This window comes from Lipotes vexillifer, unplaced genomic scaffold, assembly GCF_000442215.2.
Source record: "Lipotes vexillifer unplaced genomic scaffold, Lipotes_vexillifer_v1.1 scaffold500, whole genome shotgun sequence".
NCBI lineage: Eukaryota > Metazoa > Chordata > Mammalia > Artiodactyla > Lipotidae > Lipotes > Lipotes vexillifer.
This window is the reverse complement of record NW_006778765.1, coordinates 1,177,615-1,183,356: the sequence shown is the minus strand read 5'-3', so window position 1 is coordinate 1,183,356 and position 5,742 is coordinate 1,177,615.

Sequence of the window (5,742 nt, the reverse complement as noted above, 5' to 3'; positions counted from 1 at the left end):
GGGCCAGAGAAAATATTTGAAGAGATTATAGTCAAAAACTTCCCTAACATGGGAAAGGAAACAGCCACACAAGTCCAGGAAGCGCAGAGTCCCACGCAGGACAAACCCAAGGAGAAACACGCCGAGACACATAGTAATCAAATTGGTAAAAATTAAAGACAAAGAAAAATTATTGAAAGCAGCAAGGGAAAAACAATAAATAACATACAAGGGAACTCCCATAAGGTTAACAGCTGATTTCTCAGCAGAAACTCTACAAGCCAGAAGAGAGTGGCATGACATATTTAAAGCGATGAAAGGGAAGAACCTACAACCAAGATTACTCTACCCTGCAAGGATCTCATTCAGATTCGATGGAGAAATCAAAAGCTTTACAGACAAGCAAAAGCTAAGAGAATTCAGCACCACCAAACCAGCTCTACAACAAATGCTAAATGAACTTCTCTAAGTGGGAAGCATAAGAGAAGAAAAGGACTGACAAAAACAAACCCAAAACAATTAAGAAAATGGTAATAGGAACATACATATCAAAAATTACCTTAAACGTGAATGTATTAAATGCTCCAAACGACAGACAGGCTTGCCGAATGGATACAAAAACAAGGCCCATATATATGCTGTCTACAAGAGACCCACTTCAGACCTAGGGACACATTCAGACTGAAAGTGAGGGGATGGAAAAAGATATTCCATGCAAATGGAAATCAGAAGAAAGCTGGAGTAGCAATACTCATATCAGATAAAATAAACTTTAAAATACAGAATGTTTCAAGAGACAAGGAGGAACATTACATAATGATCAAGGGATCAATCCAAGAAGAAGATGTAACAATTATAAATATATATGTACCCAACATAGGAACACCTCAATACATAAGGCAACTGCTAACAGCTATAAAAGAGGATATTGACAGTAACACAATAATAGTGGGGGACTTTACCACCTCACTTACACCAATGGACAGATCACCCAAACAGAAAATTCATAAGAAAACACAAGCTTTAAATGATACAGTAGACCAGATAGATTTAATTGATATTTATAGGACATCCCATCCCCAAACAGCAGATTACACTTTCTTCTCAGGTGCGCATGGAACATTCTCCACGATAGATCACATCCTGGGTCACAAATCAAGTCTCAGTAAATTTACAAAAATTGAAATCATATCAAGCACCTTTTCTGACCACAATGCTATGAGATTAGAAATCAGTTACAGGGGGAAAAAACATAAAAAACACAAACACATGGAAGCTAAACAATATGTTACTAAATAACCAAGAGATCACTGAAGAAATCAAAAATACTTAGAGACAAATGACAAAGAAAACATGACGATCCAAAACCTATGTGATGCAGCAAAAACAGTTCTAAGAGGGAAGTTTATAGCAATATAAGCTTACCTCAAGAAACAAGAGAGGGCTTCCCTGGTGGCGCAATGGTTGAGAGTCCGCCTGCCGAGGCAGGGGACACAGGTTCGTGCCCCGGTCTGGGAAGATCCCACATGCCGCAGAGCGGCTGGGCCTGTGAGCCATGGCCGCTGAGCCTGCGCGTCCGGAGCCTGTACTCCGCAACGGGAGAGGTTGCAACGGTGAGAGGCCCACGTACCACAAAAAAAAAAAAAAACCAAAAAGAAACAAGAGAAATCTCAAACAATCTAACCTTACACCAAAAGGAACTAGAGAAAGAAGAACAAACAAAACCCAAAGTTAGCAGAAGGAAAGAAATCATGAAGATCAGAGCAGAAATAAATGAAATAGAAACAAAGAAAACAATAGCAAAGATCAATAAAACTAAAAGTTGGTTCTTTGAGAAGATAAACAAAATTGATAAACCATTAGCCAAACTCATCAAGAAAAAGAGGGAGAGGACCCAAATCAATAAAATTAGAAATGAAAAAGGAGAAGTTACAACAGACACCGCAGAAATACAAAGCATCCTAAGAGACTACTACAAGCAACTCTATGACAATAACATGAACAACCTGGAAGAAATGGGCAAATTCTTAGAAAGGTATAACCTTCTAAGACGGAACCAGGAAGAAACAGAAAATATGAACAGACCAATCACAAGCGCTGAAATTGAAACTGTGATTAAAAATCTTCCAACAAACAAAAGTCCAGGACCAGATGGCTTCACAGGTGAATTCTGTAAATCAAACATTTACAGAAGAGTTAACAGCCATCCTTCTCAAACTCTTGCAAAAAACTGCCGAGGAAGGAACACTCCCAAACTCATTCTATGAGGCTACCATCACCCTGATACCAAAACCAGTCAAAGATACTACAAAAAAAGAAAATTACAGACCAATATCACTGATGAATATAGATGCGAAAATCCTCAACAAAATACTAGCAAACAGAATCCAGCAACACATTAAAAGGATCATACACCATGATCAAGTGGGATTTATCCCAGGGATGCAAGGATTCTTCAATATACACAAATCAATCGATGTGATACACCATATTAACAAATTGAAGAATAAAAACCATATGATCATCTCCATAGATGCAGAAAATGCTTTTGACAAAATTCAACACCCATATATGATAAAAACTCTCCAGAAAGTGGGCATAGAGGGAACCTACCTCAACATAATAAAGGCCATATACGACAAACCCACAGCAAACATCATTCTCAATGGTGAAAAACTGAAAGCATTTCCTGTAAGATCAGGAACAAGACAAGGATGTTCACTCTCACCACTATTATTCAACATAGTTTTGGAAGTCCTAGCCATGGCAATCAGAGAAGAAAAAGAAATAAAAGGAATACAAATTGGAAAAGAAGAAGTAAAACTGTCACTGTTTGCAGATGACATGATACTATACATAGAGAATCCTGAAAATGCTACCAGGAAACTACTAGAGCTGATCAATGAATTTGGTAAAGTAGCAGGATACAAAATTAATGCACAGAAATCTCTTGCATTCCTATACACTAATGATGAAAAATCTGAAAGAGAAATTAAGGAAACACTCCCATTTACCATCACAACAAAAAGAATAAAATACCTAGGAATAAACCTACCTAGGGAGACAAAAGACCTGTATGCAAAAAACTATAAGACACTGATGAAAGAAATTAAAGATGATACAAACAAACAGATATACCATGTTCTTGGACTGGAAGAATCAATATTGTGAAAATGACTATACTACCCAAAGCAATCTACAGATTCAATGCAATCCCTATCAAATTAGCAATGGCATTTTTTTTTTACAGAACTAGAACAAAAAATCTTAAAATCTGTATGGAGACACAAAAGACCCTAAATAGCCAAAGCAGTCTTGAGGGAAAAAAATGGAGCTGGAGGAATCAGACTCCCTGACTTCAGACTACAAAGCTATAGTAATCAAGACAATATGGTACTGGCACAAAAAGAGAAATATAGATCAATGGAACAGGATAGAAAGCCCAGAAATAAACCCACACACCTATGGTCAATTAATCTATGACAAAGGAGGCAAGCATATATAATAGAGAAAAGACAGTCTCTTCAGTAAGTGGTGCTGGGAAAACTGGACAGCTACATGTAAAATAATGAAATTAGAACACTCCCTAAACCATACACAAAAATAAACTCAAAATGGATTAGAGACCTAAATGTGAGACTGGACACTATAAAACTCTTACAGGAAAACATAGGAAGAACACTCTTTGACATAAATCACAGCAAGAACTTTTTTGATCCACCGCCTAGAGAAATGGAAATAAAAACAAAAATAAACAAATGGGACCTAATGAAACTTAAAACCTTTTGCAAAGCAAAGGAAAGTACAAACACGACGAAAGGACAACCCTCAGAATGGGAGAAAATATTTGCAAATGAATCAACGGACAAAGGATTAATCTCCAAAATATATAAACAGCTAATGCAGCTCAATATTAAAAAAACATACAACCCAATCCAAAAATGGGCAGAAGACCTAAATAGGCATTTCTCCAAGAAGACATACAGATGGCCAAGAAGCACATGAAAAGCTGCTCACCATCACTAATTATTAGAGAAATGCAAATTAAAACTACAATGAGATATCACCTCACACCAGTTAGAGTGGACATCATCAGAAAATTCTACAAACAACAAATGCTGGAGAGGGGGTGGAGAGAAGGGAACCCTCTTGCACTGTTTGTGGGAATGTAAATTGACACAGCCACTATGGAGAACAGTATGGAGGTTCCATAAAAAACTAGAAATAGAATTACCATATGACCCAGCAATCCCACTACTGGACATATACCCAGAGAAAACCATAATTCAAAAAGACACATGCACCCCAATGTTCATTGCAGCACTATTTACAATAGCCAGGTCATGGAAGCAACCTAAATGCCCATCGACAGACGAATGGATAAAGAAGATGTGGTACATATATACAATGGAATATTACTCAGCCATAAAAAGGAATGAAATTGGGTCATTTGTAGAGATGTGGTTGAATCTAGAGACTGTCATACAGAGTAAGTCAGAAAGAGAAAAACAAATATCATATATTAATGCATATATTTGGAACGTAGAAAAATGGTACAGATGAACAGGTTTACAGGGCAGAAATTGAGACACAGATGTAGAGGACAAATGTATGGACACCAAGTGGGGAAAGCAGTGTGGCGTGGTGGTGGTGGTGGTGTGATGAATTGGGAGATTGGGATTGACATGTATACACTAATATGTATAAAATGGATAAGTAATAAGAACCTGTTGTATAAAAAAGCAAATAAAATAAATTCAAAAATTCAAAAAAAAACCTATAAGAAAATCTACAAACAATAAATGCTGGAGAGGGTGTGGAGAAAAGGGAACCCTCTTGCACTACTGGTGGGAATGTAAATTGATACAGCCACTATGGAGAACAGTATGGACTTTCCTTAAAAAACTAAAAATAGAACTACCATATGACCCAGCAATCCCACTACTGGGCATATACCCTGAGAAAACCATAGTTCAAAGAGAGACATGTACCACAATGTTCATTGCAGCACTATTTACAATAGCCAGGACATGGAAGCAGCCTAAGTGTCTATCAACAGGTGAATGGATAAAGAAGATGTGGCACATACATACAATGGGATATTACTCTGCCATAAAAAGAAATGAAATTGAGTTATTTGTTGTGAGGTGGATGGACCTAGAGTCGGTCATACAGAGTGAAGTAAGTCAGAAAGAGAAAAACAAATACCGTATGCTAACACATATATATGAGAAAAACAAATACTATATGCTAATATATATGAAATCTAAAAAAAATGGTTCTGATGAACCTAGGGGCAGGACGGGAATAAAGACGCAGATGTAGAGAATGGGCTTGAGGACACGGGGAGGGGGAAGGGTAAGCTGGGACCAAGTGAGAGAGTGGCATGGACAGATATACACTACCAAATGTAAAATATATAACTAGTGGGAAGCAGCCACATAGCACAGGGAGATTAACTATGTGCTTTGTGACCACCTAGAGGGGTGGGATAGGGAGGGTGAGAGGGAGACACAAGAGTGAGGAGATAAGGGGATATATGTATATGTATAGCTGATTCACTATGTCATAAAGCAGAAACTAACACACCATTGCAAAGCATTTATACGCCAATAAAGTTGTTATAAAAAATGTCTATCTGGGGCTTCCCTGGTGGCGCAGTGGTTGGGAGTCCGCCTGCCGATGCTGGGGATACGGGTTCGTGCCCCAGTCTGGGGGGATCCCACATGCCGCGTAGCGGCTGGGGCCCCGCGCCCGGGTGAC